This window comes from Emydura macquarii, unplaced genomic scaffold, assembly GCF_026122565.2.
Source record: "Emydura macquarii macquarii isolate MOO-44397 ecotype Brisbane River unplaced genomic scaffold, CSIRO-AGI_Emac_v2 contig_3019, whole genome shotgun sequence".
Classification (NCBI taxonomy): domain Eukaryota; kingdom Metazoa; phylum Chordata; order Testudines; family Chelidae; genus Emydura; species Emydura macquarii.
The window spans coordinates 3,995,432-4,012,721 of record NW_027133156.1 but is presented as its reverse complement, the minus strand read 5'-3'; positions in this window follow the sequence as shown (position 1 = coordinate 4,012,721).

Genomic DNA, 17,290 nt, shown 5'->3' with positions numbered 1-17,290 from the left:
GAGATGATAATAATCAGGCCTTGTTTCCAAAACACATTGCTTCAGTATTTTACGTGGAGGCAATTCAGCCAATAGTTCTAGGACTTCATCTTGTAATATGAATACACAAGTCTTGTATATTCATTGCTTCAGCTACCTACCATATCTTAATAATTTAAATAAAAATCTCTTATTAACACACATTCAAGTTATATTCGTCTTTATTTATTTATGTTTCCTGATAACCCATACACCACTTAGGATGTTGTTGAATGTTCCTGTTTTCTGTGCTTGAGCTACTAGTCCTTTTATAGCAATTTCTGGCATTTATTCTGCAGTGTCAACCCATGTTATGTCTTAAGGGAGCTTAGAGGTTGACATATGAAAATTTTGGGAGGGGAAAGAAACTAGTTAGCAGGTGTCAAACATTTGCACAGCTCCACTTGGTACACAGATGTTTGAACGTTTGGTCTGAAGACAATGTTGGTTTAAAATGGCAGACAGCAACACTGAAAACAGATTTTTTTTCTGGCATTTTCCCCCAGTTTCTGACATTTATTTGAGCCTGTCTAGTGGAAAGGCAGAGCCATTCCTACACACAGGATGCCATGTCATCCTCTAATTGGCTTCTCTGATCTTTGTGAAAAGTGTATATGGATCTTTTCCAAGATTAATAACTGTACATCTGTTAGTTTAACAGTGAAGCAGGTTTGTGATCAATAGACCTACATGTGTATCTGAAGTGATCAGTTGCACTGAGAGTCTAACCATGAAATTACAGAAATTGGACCTCTTTACAAGTCATTTGTGTGTCTGTGTTTTGATAGTGTTTGATTCTGCTGTAATATTTTGAGTGTTCCAAAGTACACATGACAGCAACCTATTTTAATGACCTCCTAGTTAACCATTTATCAGCTGGAATGAAGGACCACTGTAAAGACCATACCCAACTCATACGCCAATATAGCACAGCAAACAAGGTTGACTCAGATAAATTAGCACAGGGGTACACAAACCTTTTCATACTGTGGACCACATCTTAATTGGTGGATTTTCTTGGGAATGACTTTTACCATTCATGACCAACGCCCTTGCCTATGGTAAAAAATAACATCATTGTGGTAATTGTGGCAATTTTTGACATGGAAAAGCATTATTAAGAAATGGATTTGCTGGATTTTAACTTCTTTTAATGTGATTTAACTGCTGACAACAAGGGAGTGACCCAGCACCATAAGTTTGATCCAAGCATACCAAAGGTAGACCCCCAACTGGCTTTAGATCAAGCCCCGTGTGATCAACAAGCCCTCTTTAGACTACCAGCAATTGCTCTGTGGGCCACAGTTTGGGAGTTACTGAGTTAGTGGGAAATTTTTCTTTTGTGGGCGAATCAATCCTATTGTTTTTGCATGGAAGGGCAGAGGCCTGTAGATCTTAGTTACCTCCCCACCACCCAAAAACCAAAGCTAAACTCCCAAACCAGCATAAGTGCAGAGAACCTGTAATAACTCTCACAGTTTCCCTACAGTCAGTCTGAAGCTTATGAAAGGCATGGCCCCTGAAATCACATCTCCTGCATAAAATACATTGTCCAGTGGGGGGAATGAGCTAACAGAGCCAGGTAGCAGACCCTTTCCTCCTGAAGATCTTAGAAGATCTATAGGTTTTGAGGTAGGAGGGTCAAACCCTCCCCTTCTTGAGAAAGGAGAGAAAGAATAATCTTATCTTTCAGGGCAGGAATGCAACAGAAATTCCCTAAACGGAAACTCTGTAAGTTTCCACTCCCTTATTTGGGTTGTTTCTGCCCTGAATAAGGAGATCAGGATTTCGGCCCCATACAAATAGACACATGCACATTACTTCACTTACTTGAAGTCACCTTTAGGCTAAAACACAAGAACACTCTATAACAGTTTAGGGAAGGATGTAAGCATAATGCATCTAATTGAGACTTCAAGAGCAATTGCTATTACTTTATTATTAAACACTAGTTGTAAACAAGACATAATTGCCATATAATTAGTTGAGAAGCTAAGATAATGCCCATATTGTTATGAAAAGAACTATGGGATAACTAGTACTGAATTATGTCTTTTCTCAATAATATACATCAATAAGATCACCAATAAGAGATCATCTTTTATACAACACTGAGGAATCTTTTGTTTCTATACCAGCTCTTCAGCTACCTTGTACTAAGGTTTGATAAATCTTAAATGTTTTAAAAAACAGCAGCATTTGGCCTCTGCATACTCTTCTTTTGACCCTTTGTTGAGGCTTCCTTTTAACTTTCAACCAGAGTTGTGCAGAATATGAATATCTGGTTCATATGTTGCGGGAGCAGCTGGATGAGAGCAGGAGTTTCCATCTGTTCTGCTAAAGGACATAGCTTTTCAAGATGGGAAATAGCTAAATTCTGTTATCATCTTATAATTTCTTCACACATGGGCCCTAGTGATACTTTTTCACAGTGAAATGTTAATGTTTGAAATATGAAAAAGTTTCCAATCTGTAAAAATTGCACCAATGTGGGTATGAAAAGTATTTCACTTGTCACTAAATCATATATTGGGATTTTTTGCCAGTTGTTCAGGTATCTGAACCACTGTGAGTAATTGTGATTGACCTCAATGCAATTATTTATGTGCTTAAAGTTAAACAGGAGTATAAGTGCTTTGATATGTTGGCCTGCTAGTACTGAGGCTGCTGGGTCACTCTTTTTTTCTCTGAACTCTGAACTCTTGTTCTCCTACTTGCCTAAGGGTGCTCCTATGCACAGTACTGAAAAGAGGACTAACTTAGTTTATTGTTTTTCATTTGGGCTGAGTTAATGTTCCTCATTCTTGCCTTGATGTTATTTGTTAAATGAGCAGTTTAAAATGACATTTGAAAGCTCGAAGCTGGAAGTCCTCTAAATTACTCATTTCTCTGATACTGCTCACTCTGCACACGAGGGAGTTATGAGCTGGACCCCGATCTCACATTCCTGCAGAGAGTCCATAAACAGTAATTGATAATTAAGTACCTTGGCCAGATGGTCTCCACCCCAACCCCCCCTGGATCAGTCCCTACAAGACCCACAACAACTAACTGGGAATAAAATTCCAGCTGGTATTATCTTTTCTGTGGTGCCTCTTTGTAGTGAGGAGCCATCCTTTGAAGCGTGGTCTATGAGACAACCATAGCCATGGGAAGACCCTGAGAGTGTGGCTCCACTGCCAGAAGGCTGGATACACTAGAACTAATGTGGAGGTGTAAAGCTTCCACACGCATAGTGGTTGCCTCCTGGGGCTGCCTAGTGAATTCTAGTGGGTGAGCTGCATTCCACAGTAGGCCTAACTCCCCCCATCACCTTAGAATGTTTCAGCGGAAACTCTGCAAAGAGATCTATCCATGTTCTGGCCCTTTATTTCTAAGCTCCCTACCAATGTGCTTGTGGCATTGTACAATATTTCATAATAACTATCATAAAACAGTATAAACATTTAAATTATTTTTTTTAAAACCTATTTGTTGGGCCATATGTTTGTTAGTTAAGTTATTGAATATATGTGTGTATATTTTACATAGCTAATTTATTGACTGTAGACTTTATATTACCATCATATAATATTTTGTATTAAAAAGTAGATTGTGCCTTTAAAAGCCCCTGCAATGACATGCAGCCGAAGGGAACCAGGTAGGTCCAGTTGTGATCTCTGAAAGGCTGCAATGAAAGCTTGTTTGTTGAATCTTCTGGGTTGTGTCTCTGTGATAGCTGCCTGTATGTCCAATTCCAAACTTTTGCATTTTTACATTTTTGCACTTTTGCATTTTTGTGAAAATGGTGAATAGCAACACACTAACACACACATTAAATAGTGCACAGTTAAATGTTTTTACTGTGAAAATAATTTCAGTTGAAAAAATCCTATTTTACTATGAACATATTGTGAAAATTTGCTAGGACAGAAGAAAGTTTATGAATGGGATGACATGACAGGGTTGCCTGTGATAGCAGTGGACTGGACTCGATGACCCCAGATGTCCCTTACAGGCCTGTGTTCTTATTAAAGGAATTTAGATTGAGAATGTAAATCAGTTTTGTCTGTGTATGTATTATGATTGTCTCACACAGCCTAGTAAGGGAGAGAATAGATGAGGAACATATGAGACACAAAGATCAGTTTTTAGCATATTTTTCATTTCTATCATACCTTTTTTCACAGGAGGGCAAAAAGCTTTAAGGAACATGAATTTAATGAGCCTCAACACCTCTGCTGCAGATGGGTAAACTGAAGAACAGAGAGATTCAGTGGTTTGGCCAAACTCTTACATTGAGTCAGAGGCAGAACTGGGAAATAGAACACGTCAGTCCTGATTAGGGAGATGTGCAAATTATTCATAATAAAATGTAAAACTAATTGAAATGTGTGGAGGTATTTTTGTTACACCCTTGAAATTGGACCCCTAATAATGGAATAGGACTTTGGGGGGGGTGAAAATATTCTGAGGAAAATTGGAATTGTTTTTCAGCAAAAACATGACTCATTTGGGGTGAAAGTAGGCCCTTGGAAATGGCTTGTGCATCTAAACCACATGACAATTCGTGGTTTGTCACTTTTTTATGCAAATAAAGTCGTATTATTAAAAGTAAAAATAAAGCAAAAATGATGAGACTGCAAAATCATACCAAACACACACATTCTTCATGTAAAATTCCACAAAAATTAAAATTGTGAATGTCCGTCAGCTCCCGGCCTGACTATGAATCCAGTTCCGGTAACCACTAGACTACATTCTTCTAAGTGCAGATTTTTTTTCCAAGTAATTAGTACTATTGTTTTGTATTAGCTATGATCTTTTTAGAGAGAGAAATGGTTTTAGAAGGCAGAGACCAAACTAAACCAATGATGTGCATTTTAGAGATTTATTTATTTGCTTATATTGACAACAATCAGACCCAGATGAAGCCTTTGGTGAACTTAAAACAAAAGCAGAACAGCATTTTATGTGCTTTATGATGTTTTTGTTCTTGGAAATTTGTTGAATTATATTATATCTGGCAGTAGTAGGTGTACAGCTGACAACACAGCACAACAATGACAGCAAGACATTGTCTCCACTCTCACTGTGAACTGGGCAGGAATTCTTATTTTCTGTACCTTCCCAATTTGCTTTAGTGTTTGAAAAAAAAGATCCAGTTAACCTTGTCACACAGTGACATGAACAAAAAGAATAACCATCACTAAAATTTGGGTTCTTATTGGTGTTGGAAAGTTATCTAAGCAGTTAGATACATAGAGCAGATTTCTTGGTGGTGGTGTGGGCGTGGGTCGTTGGTCTAGCCAGAATGCACGCCGGCAGCGTCTGCCTTAGCTGCGCAAGGATTTTGGTGCATGATATTTCAGTGTGTGATACCGTACCACCTTGTCACTTTCACACTTTTGCCTTTTGCATATTTCAGGAAATTTCATCTCCCTGGATAAGCATCATCTGGTGTTGGAACATAGCTGAGGGCCCAATCTAGCTCCCACTGAAACAACAATTACCATTGACTTCAATGGGAGCTGGATCAGGGCCTTTTTTTGGAACAAAGATTGCTGGAGACTCTCTCCTATAATATTCCAACCAACTCCTCCCCCAACATACAGTATCCATTGTTGGCTGACTAATAAATTCACAGTCATACAGCTGTCTGATGCATACAGACAACTGAACACTAGCCATTTCTGATCCACTTGGAGAACTTACTGAATGTCAGTTGCTTTACTTGAGTAGAGACGGAGAATGAACAGAGAATGTTTTTGCTCACTCTCTGTCTCTCTATCTACTCATCATTATATCATGTTTGATACTACATGTTTAAAAAGTTCCAGAGGGGTAGCCGTGTTAATCTGTATACAGCAAAATAACGAGAGTCCTGTAATATTTTAAAGATTAACAAATTTAATTTCTGCAGGCATAAGATTTCGTGGGCTTCAACCCACTTTGTCAGATGCAAGAAATAGAAATCAGATAGGGGATATATATATATATATATATATATATATATATATACATCCACGGGTAAGGAACAACAATGGGGAGGGTAGGTGTTAGCAAAGTCCATTCAGTTAGAGTCAATGAGGCCTCTTCACAACCATTGATTAGAAGGTGAGAATGTGTGAATAGTGACAATTACTTCTTGTAATGAGATAACCATTCCAAGTCCCTATTCAGACCCAGTTTGATTGTGTCAAGTTTGCATATGAGTTCCAGCTCTTCAGTTTCTCGCTGAAGTCTCTTTTTGAAGTTTTTTTGTAGAAGTATGGCAACTTTCAAGTCAGCTACAGTGTGTCCTGAGAGATTGTGCTCTCCAGCTGGTTTATGGATGTTACCATTCTTTGTCTGATTTGTGTCCATTTATTCTTTTGCGTAGTGACAGTCCAGTTTCGCCAATATACGTGGCAGAGAGGCATTGCTGACACATGATGGCATATATTACATTAGTAGGTGTGCAAATGAATGAGCTCCTTATGGTGTGGCTGATGTGGTTAGGACCTGTGATGGTGTCACTAGAGTTGATGTGTGGGCAGAGCTGGCAACGGGGTTTGTTGCAGGGATAGGTTCCTGGGTTAGTGTTCTTGTTGTATGGTGTACGGTTGCTGGTGAGTATTTGCTTCAGGTTGGGGGACTGTCTGTAAGCAAGGATGGGTCTCCCTTCCACGGCTTGAGCGAGTGAGGGGCCATCTGTTAGGCTAGGTTGTAGATCCTTAATGATGTGTTGAAGAGATTTTAGCTGGGGGCTGTAGGTGATGGCCAGTGGTGTTCTGTTGTTTTCTTTGTTGGGTCTGTCCTGTAGTAGGTGACTTCTGGGTACCCATCTGGCTCTGTCAATTTGTTTCTTCACCTCTGCAGGTGGGTACTGTAGTTTTAAGAATGTTTTATGGCGATCCTGTAGGTGTTTGTCTCTGTCTGAGGGATCGGAGCAAATCCAGTTGTATCTAGGGCTTGGCTGTAGACAATAGATCCTGTAATGTGTCCAGGGTGGAAGTTGGAGGCATGAAGATATGTATTGCAGTCAGTTGGTTTTCAGTATAGGGTGGTATTAACGTGATCATCCTTTATTTGTACTGTAGTGTCCAGGAAGTGGATTTCTTGTGTGGACTGGTCCAGGATGAGGTTGATGGTAGGGTGGAAATTATTGAAATCCTGGTGGAATTCTTTGAGGGACTCTTTTCCATGGGTCCAGATGATGAAAATGTCATCAATGTAGCGTAGGTAAAGAAGAGGTGCTTGGGGACGAGTTGCAAGGAAGCAGTGATCTAGGTCAACCATAAAGATGTTGGCATACTGTGGGGTCATGCGGGTGCCCTTAGCTGTGCCACTGACCTGAAGGTATAGATAGCATCCAAATCTGAAGTAGTTGTGAGTCGGGACAAAGTCACGAAGTTCACTACCAGGTGAAGTAATTGTCACTGTTCACAGATTCTCACCTTCTAATCAATGGTTGTGAGTAGGCCTCATCTACTCTAACTGAATGGACTTTGCTAACACCTACCCTCCCCATTGTTGTTTCTTACCCTTGGATGTATAAATATACCCCCTGTCTGATTTCTGTTTCTTGCATCTGACAAAGTGGGTTGCAGCCCACGAAAGCTTATGCCTGCAGAAATTAAATTTCTTAGTCTTTAAAGTGCTACAGGACTCTAGTTTTTACATGTTTGAAGACACTGGTGGAGTATTAGAAGTGACTCAAAAGAGCTTTGGTCCATTCTAAACTAGGGGTATTTATTGTGTCATTTTTTTTAATAACCAATGAAACATACTAATGCAGCATAGAATTGTTCCCCTAGTTCTCTTTTAAGATATTTGCAGTTGTCATTGGGGAAATGTTGAAGTGACTCTTCAGTTTGACAAAATTATTATAAGATTTTGATCTGATATTTTCTTTTCTAGCAGTGATCACCAATGAAATATTTCTCAAATATAAATAGTTTTAAATGACTGCATATTAACCCTAATACTAGCCTTAAACACAGCCATAAACACATTAGCTAATATACAATAAAAATATATATCAATCCAATATAGGATGCTATGGTTATCTGCATAGTTGATTAAATCAGTCTCTCTAAATAGGGCTCAGACCAGTCAGAAACTACAGCAAGTGTAGAATGCAGTGTCCTGCTTCTTAAATAAAGTACACATTACTCTGGAATTACTTGAGTTACACTGGCCACTGATTGATTTCCATGTGCCATTTGAACTGTTTGTTTTGACCTTTAAGTCCTTAGGGCCTGATATTCAGAAGTGTTCAGTGCTCTAAGCTTCCACTGACTTCAACTGGAGCTGCCTTCCGAAAAATCAGGCTTTAAACGGTTTGTGTCACAGCTCTCTTGTAAAATGTCCTCTCTTCAAGTATTAACAAAACTGTTGACGTAACGTGAGAAGTTCAAGTTAACAACCCTTTCCAAATACAAACTGCAGAGAGCTAGTAGCATGGAATTCTTGGTCAGGGCAGAGGGAGTGTTTTGGCTCTGAAATTCAGATCTAGTCTTGGTTATCATGAGTCTGGGCATTGGGTAAGTTACCAGAATTTCAGGATATCCTGTTTGTTCTCCCAGGGATTTCCTGCAGAAATAGTATGGTGGTTTAGGGGAAGGGGTTAGCTAATGAAATAGAGAAGACTACGTTGGAAAAATATTGTAGAAATTCTGAGTTTCGGGGTTCCTTTGGTGTTGGTTTTTTGTTTTTTGTTTGGTTTTTTTTTTATGCAACTGTTTGGGCACCCTCTTCCAATATTTTAATAAAATCCTTGTTAAAAGTAAGTTATGTAGTAAGTTGAGGCCACTGGATAGATACAGTGAGAAAATATGAATAAACTGTTAATAAATAAACTCCTCCATATGTAGAATGGTCTTCAGGGTTTTTTGTTTTCATTTTCACTCTTTTCTAATCCTGGTAAGCTTTTAGTAGCAGAAGAGACTTTTAGTAGGCCAGTTCATAGAAGCTGCCTATTCTGCTACATTCAGACTACTGCCTTTTTTTTTTTTTTAAACTTCTTTTCATTTTCACTCTTTTCTAATCCTAGTAGTTTGTATTTCTATATTGATTAGTGTTCTATCAAAACAGCAATAATCCTTATTATAAATAATCTTTATTATAAACCTCAGCTTTATTATAAACAAACAATAAAATACATATGGGATAAAACACGGACATTAAAATGGCTGTAGGAATATTATCCTCTGCACGTCCTTCCTTTTTTTAAAAAATGTTAACATTGCTTTCACAAAGTTTTTGCTTTCCTTTTCTTTAGTAGTTTGTTCTACAGAAAAAGATTTAAAAAAAAAATACAAATGAGCTATGTTTCATGTTAGTCAAAGCAGCATTAAAAAGGTTGACTTTTTTGTGAAAAAATTTTGGGAAATTTTAATTGAAATTTCAAACACTCAGAACATTTCAACCAGCTGTATTGATAGCATGTAGGGCTTGACCTAACTCTATTGAAGTCAGTGGCAAAAACTTTCACTGGTTGCATTTGAAATAGGACTGAGCCCTTAAATGGTCAGGTTTTGAAGTTCATGTCTCATTGAGGTGAATAGGATAACTGTGGGGAGGGAACAGTTCACAGAGGAGAATTTGATGAGGTGTCAGATTGGGACAGTGTAGATATACACTGTAGCAGAAAGCATGTTTTCTTTCTAATTGATATTAATTTTGTTCTGTGAAGAGGTTTTCTATGAAGGTGACTTTACACAGCCTTTCTTCATTTTCAGTTTTACCTTTGAGCTCGACTTGAAAACTAACAAGCTGAACTTAAGTGATTGAGACTTTGAAATGTGAAATTCTCTAGAAATTATTTAATTTCAGTGTGTTGCAATTTCTTTGTTCACTTTTTTATTCATACAAATGCTAACCTTATACAGCAATATGTCACTGTTATAATGAGTTAGCATCACTAATAATTGTTAACAATAATAACAAAAATACTTCTAGACCCAGAGTAAAATTAGGGCTAGCTAAAAATACCAGATTGATCAGGACCCCAACAGGGACCTAACAAGCTTAATTATGACCTCCAGATAAAGGGACTGCTAGTAAGTCATTAAATTATCACAAATAAAACAGAGTTTCGGTCATTGTCTGATAATAAATCACAGCTAACAACAGCCAGGAAATCAGAGCTTAAACTGCTAATCCTTGTGAGGTTTGTGATGAGCACCAGTTCGCCTGCTGTTTTGCATCTATTTATATGGCACTCAGAACCCCCAGATGGCCTCTGCTTATCTACAGCTGTAGATAAATTATGTTTTTTGATGTGTCACCTCACCGTAGTGGCTGTTATCAGGGATGAAGGAGGTTTAAGATATCTGATCCACTGAAATGCTAATCCTCTGCCCATAAACATGTTTTCTTCCTTGATTTACTTTTGTTTATTTGGAACTGGACACTGTATGATTGCAGTTTTAGACAACTGTTTAGTTCAATAACAAAGCTGATAATTTAATTTCTAGTGTTGTCTCTTTGGAAAGTAACTTGTGTATGACATATTCTAATTTAAAAGTCTAGATTTTTGTATCTAAATGTGAGTTATTAAATAGCTTGTAAATATTTTCATTTTCATGGGAGGCCTGATCTTAAAAGGATCTTCTTTTTTTTTTTTTTTAGCCCCCAGGATACCAAAGCCCTTAAGCCTTTGTGTAACTTGAAACATGAGTGGTCCTATTATCTTCCATGGGACTATTCTTGTGCTTAAACTTATGCATGTGCTTACAGGCTTTGCTGGATCATGCCCTGGTAATGATGGGTTTCTTTCTGATGCATTCTTAATTTAGGTTCCTATATGGAGAGTATTACCTCTATTGATATGTAATGCTGAAATGTGAATCTTGACTCAGAATTTCATTAAATAATACTATTCAATTTTTATGCAATCTTATCTTTTAGAATGTAATGAGGTTGTTTGGGTAGTAATTAAAAGTTTTATTTTTAGTGCTATAGAACATCCCTAAAAGAATAACTATCAACCCCCTACCATTCACATTCCTATTAGCATAATACAATGAAAAATTGAACTGCAAGCTTATATTGCTCCTGAAGATAAGTGGACTAAACACATAGATTTAAAAGTTTTCTATTTACTTCTTTGCATTCTTTCTAAAGTTCAATAGTTAGACTTGGTGAGATCAAACCAAGTGACATGATTGATTAGTAATTAGCCAAGGGTTCTTATAGTAGCTACTGGAGCCAGTTATTCAGACATAGTAGTAGGTGATAAGTAAAGCTCAGAAATTAACTTGTCCTTGAGATTTCTTTACATTTAATAGCAACTGGGTTTTTTGTTTTTTTGTTTTTTTTATTCCTGGTTGAATTCTCTCCTAGGCCCATTCCTATTGGCAGTCACAATGGAAAAGAAAAATGTGTGACTTTTAGAACTTCTGTAATATTTGCCCTGGGAATATTTCATTATAAAAATATATAGGAGGGTGATTATTCTGTGATTCTATGGATCTTCTCCACACATAGCAGGGGAGTTGAAGGGGGGAACAGAAGATGCATTCAGAGGTAGAATGGTAAGAAGGCAGATTACATCTCTTTATGTATTCATTTTTGCTCCAGGAATCCAGAAAACTGCCTCCTCATCCATCATTAATATAAGGTTTCTGTATAATTTCAAAGCCTGATTAATTCCCTTACTCATGCTGAGAGTGTCTTAGACCATAAGTGGCCTATTGACTTTACTGATTTTTTTGAAAAATGACTTTCTCCTCCAGTTGTTCCTTTAAAGTATTGGAACCTGGCCTTTTGTGAATCACCATTGACAAAAAAGAAAATGAAACATGAGCATGTAGTACACATATGGCCACAACTATAGATATCCAAAATGCTGGACTCAAATCAGAATAGCATTTGAAATCAGCTGACTTTGAGTTTGATTTGTATTGAAATACTAGCAGTGGTTTGTAAGAACTATATATCTGTCAAAGCCCCTTGCAAATTTTATCTGAATTGTAAATATATTTAAATTACATGTACCCTCAGCACAGGTGCATTTTAAAATAACTTGAAATAAAAGAACTATCTGGATAGCTACAGACAGTTTGAAGACTGCTATTCACAAGAAAATTTTGAGATAGAACTGTGATTATTTGGTTGCATTAACTAGGAACCCAGGATGACCACTACACAATTCTAAAGAGTAACTTGAGTTATTAAGCAATAAACCTAAGGAAAATTAGACTTGCATTTTGTGTGACCAATGTTATAAAATATGGAGCTACACGTACCAACCCTATACTTATACTCAACTCAGGGACTGCCACGTTGCATACTTAGCATATGACATTGGTTCTTTTCTTCCTCTGAATATATGCTGGTATAAAAAGAGGTTCCAAGACATAATTTTTAAGGTGAGAAGGAAGATTATCTTGTTGAAAAAGGTAAGAAAGAGAGAGGATTTGATTCATGATAGCTTTCATTCTTCCAACAAAATTACAAAAGGAAGGCGAATAAAGTAGTCTGACACCTCAAGGAGAGATCAAACACAAACAAAGGACATGGCTATTGTGTTATATATAGCTATGTTGTCTCAATCTCTGCTGGTTGGTCAGCATAAAATATGCTTACTCCTCCTGCCAATTGAGGGATTATTATCCCTTTAGCTCAAGAGGTAGAAGACCTGGGTTTTTGGTTTTGATGATCTTAGGTTCTTTTCTATCTGACGATAGAGGAAATATTAATATATTTAATTAATCCAATATCCATGGACTTAAATATGCATCTGTGCCTTTCCTGTATTGTTGCAGATGTGTTTTTGTTGCTAAGAAAAAAAACAGCAGTTTTACATCATTCAAAAGGATCTTGTGTGTGGCACTGTTAAAGAGGTACTACTTCCCAAGCTCAGGTATCTCACAGCTCTCCTTCTTGGGGCTGTGCTGATTTAGTCTCCCTGAACCATCTCCTCCCTATCTGGCCTCCTTTGTCGTTTAGTCATTTTCTTTCCTGGCCTGAGAAAAATCAGCAGGCCTTCCCCTGCTGGTGTGTCTCTTCTTATCAGACCCACAACAGGTTATAAACCATCCTCCTTGCCAAGACTCATCCTGCTTGGTTGAAAGAGAGGGAAGCTTTGCCCCCACCCTACATCACAAGAGCCTTGCTCCCTGAGATACATCGGGGCTGGAATGAAAGGGTAGATTGCCAGAATCAGCATGTAACAGTTTATGATTATGATATAGTTGAAGTCAAGAATAAGGAGAGGGAAAGCATTTGATGGTAGTCCATCCACCCATCCACTATTATTTTTACAATTTTTGGGGGGGAAATGGCTGTCCCAAATAAAGAAAATCCTTCAGCGTATATCTGAAGAGAATGACAGTGATTCTTTCCCTGTTGTATATCAAATTATGATAATAAAAAATTTGCTATATTTGAACACCTTATCTGGTATTTGCTTGATATATGAGTAAGATAAAGGCATGTGAGAAATAGTGATAACTGTTATCAGTGAATAGCAGATTAACTACTACCTTATTTATTAGTGAGGGAAAATAGGCTGTTTAAGGCCAACTTTTTTTTCACAAAAGCTGCATTTTTCCCTGTTTGGTTTAGAAGCATAATTATTTGAAGTTTGATTTGTTTTCTAGATTTCATTCTCACTTCCTTTATGCATTGCACAACCATACATATAAAAATAGCATCTTAGATAAGAACTATTTTCCCACATGGGACTAGGAAGAAATAAATCTCAACATAAGGAGGAATAGTCTTTGCAAGTAAGGCACTAAATTGGGATACAGGAGACCTAGGTTCAGTTTAGCTCTACCACAGACTTCCTGTGTGACTTTAGGCAAGTCGTTTAGTCTCTCTGGGCCTCTCTTCGTCATCTGTAAAATGGAGGTATTACTTCCCTACCTCACAAGAGCATTCTGAGGATAAATTCTGAGATTCATATATTTTAAGGCCAGAAGGGATCATTTGGTTATCTTATCTGACTTTCTCTATAACACAAGCCATAAAATTTCATGCAGTCAGTTCTGTAGAAAGTCCAAAAGCCTTGTGTTTGGCTAAAGCATATCTTCCATCCATCAATATTGTAAGGAACTCAGAGTTTATGGTGATGAGGACCATATAGATAAATGCTTCAGCATTAAGACTATATCTAATTAGTAGGCATTAGAATGAGGGGGCATGATTATCCCACCTCTACAGATTTTTGCATCATTTTCTGAACTCTCTGTGGTGATGGTCACTGTCAAAAACAGGATACTGACCTCAGATGGACCATGGGTCTGATCCAGTATGCAATTCTTGTATTCCTATCAGAGAAAAATGTGTTATCCCTACATGAAACTGAACTCTAACTCTCCTCCAAAATCTCAGCATTTAGTCTCTACTCATTGTTTATATAAATTATGCTTAAACTGTGACTTTTTGATGGAAGTTAATACTACAGCATGAAATTTTCAAAAATATATGTCTATATATGATGTTATACATTTTCACCGATTAATTTGGCAAATATTTGACAGTTTAAATGTTCTAAAAAATGCAGACCTTAAATTTTCTGCAGAAGGCCTGTTGGCTTGGACTGTTGGAATAAAATTATGAAAAAAGTATTATTGCATTATTTATGCATGGGAATAGTAGCTTGAATACTGGGTCATGGAAGGGCTGGAATTACTGTTAGCCAAACTAATACTAATTGTAACTGACAAGAATGAATCCTCTTTTAAAGTTCCACAGCTGATCAAGTATCCAATGAATAAAGCCAACCTTTAGAATTCATTAATAATCCTGCCTCCAAACCAGCCATCTCAATTTGTTTTTTTGGATATTCCAGCTTTGACAAAATATCTAACCACTGGCTGAAGTTTCACATGTAATGTTAACAAAGTGTAGAGGTGGGAGGGTAGAGAGGTCAGGGAAACATGCCTTCTGTTTTCAGGGGTGCAGAAAGATGCGTGTGTGTCAGAGAGAGTGAGTGTATGTTACAATAAATCAAGGCCATGACTGTCAAAAGTAATTAGTGATTTTGGTGCCACAGTTTTTGAATGCTCAATTTATGATATCTTGAAGAAGCCTAATTTTGAAAGGGTGGCTACTCAGAGCTTTCAAAAAGTCAGATACCTTAGTGTCTCAAGTTGGGCACCTAAAAATGGAGGCACCCATAATCCAGTCTCTAGACCAAATGGCATCCCATGGGAGGATGGTCTTTGGCGTTCCTCTCCCCCCCCCCCCCATTTGTTAAACTTTTGAATATTTTATTTTTATAGCATTTGTAGGCCATTTCACAACTTTGATGCACGATTTGCATGCATAATTTATCCTATCATATAAGACAATACATTTGTACACTAGGATCTGTAAATCTGTATTTATTGATGCCGTATATAAGCAAATAAAATATTTGTTTCTTTTAATCTTTTATAGAAACTTTTTAATTTTAAGAATAACTGAATTGTACTAACATCTAGATATTTAGTACTAACAACAAAAACAGCACCCCAAACTCAGTGCCCCACGAGTCCAGCACCCTCTGGGTCACCTGCCCCCAAATCCAGCCCTGCTCATAATTGCTAGTCACTTTTGAAAATCTTGGCCTAAATGCACATTCCAGGAAATGCTAATAAGAAACTTATTTATTTCTGTAAACCTAAAGGAAAATCATTATTTACTTTTCTTCAAAGATTGCATCACTTCATCAGCTACACATTCTTGTAATCAAACAGTACATTAAGAATGATGTTCATCTTTCAGTGACAGAGAGAGATTTCACACCCCAATTGTAGGCAAGGTTATTTGGAATCTTATTCACTCAAAACCAAGAAACTTGATACTAAGGTACATAAATATCAAGTTTATTGATCATTCTTGTACTGCACAAAGTTCCAAAGTTCACATCCAATGCACACAAGAGACAGATTGATTTAAGTCTTTCTTTATTCTCAGTCTCGTTCTAATCCTCCTCCCCCCTGTTTTTGTATAGCTGCATTTCTTTGTTGCACTATTTATATGTACCACATTTAAAATTGGGGCAAACTAGATCTAATATAAGGTTTAGAAGGAAAAATGCAGAAGCAGTGTTCAGACTGAGACAATAAATTCCTATAATAAACCAAGGAGATACACGATGAGAGCTGAATGTTGGAGTTACCCACACTTATTAAGCATTTATGTCTATAGACTTAAAGATCATTCACAGCTAAAAAAGTAAGACACATGGCCGTTTGATAACCCATTAGTCGGTAGGGTCTCATTTTTTGCTCATTACATTTCACAGTTCAGTTGAATTCAAGCAATGTATATAGATATTTGTAGACTAATGGAACAGACCAAAATTCATAATGTTTTGTCTAGCAAAGTCAAAGATCCTCCATGACAGCTAGTCCTCTTTTGTTACTAGCCAGAGAAGTTGCTGCAGCTCTTGAAATAATTATTTTTGTAAGTAAGGGGAAATAGACCTACTACTATATTTCTTCTTTTACTTTTTAGTCTTGATAAAGGAAAGGGTCTTTCTTCACTCCTCACATCAAATCTCCAAGACACAGCTCAGCAAACTCTGAAGATCAGTCACCATCCATTTATGTTCCCCACTATGTGTGTAGTTTAAATATGTTGTGAATACAGCATGGGCTCTTGTTACCTGTATGGAATTATGCACTTTCCATTTTTGTATATGGTAACTGGGTATAATCTATTTTACTTGGAGTGCACAATTATGTCTTAGACAACTACTACTGTGGTATTTCAGGGTAAATAAGATATTGGGTTAAGCTGATTTGCTAAGTCAGGATTCAGCAGTGTTTTCACCATCTTTCAAAGGTATATTAGCAAGGACCTTCCCATAGAAAATAGAATCATGTTCATCCACTAGGATAAGATGGGCATGTGATAAATTTGTTGTGATTGCAGGGAACTTTGGTAGACTTTGACCTCTTCAGTTTTATTTTCTGTGTTGCATGTTACTAAATCTAGGCCCATTAAAATCAATGGAGAAGCATTAACTATAGTGGGAGTTAAATGAGGATACTAGTTTAAATATAGCTGAACAGTACAAAAATACATGTATGAGGAGATATAGTGTGCTTTTCAGTGGCATCCTCTTCCTGTGGCATGGACTCTAGTTTGCTGGATATATATAAAAATAAAACTTCTTCCAGATTTTGTAGTCCCTGCACACAGGTGAAATCCTGTCCTTATTGAAGTCAATAGGAATTTTGTCATTGACATCTGTGGGGCCAGGATTTCTACCTCTATGTTTTAAGTGTAGAGTTTTCCTAAAAGTTTTATCAAAGATTCTCTGGTAAAAACAGGTGCTATAGAACAGCTGCATAATAAATAAAAA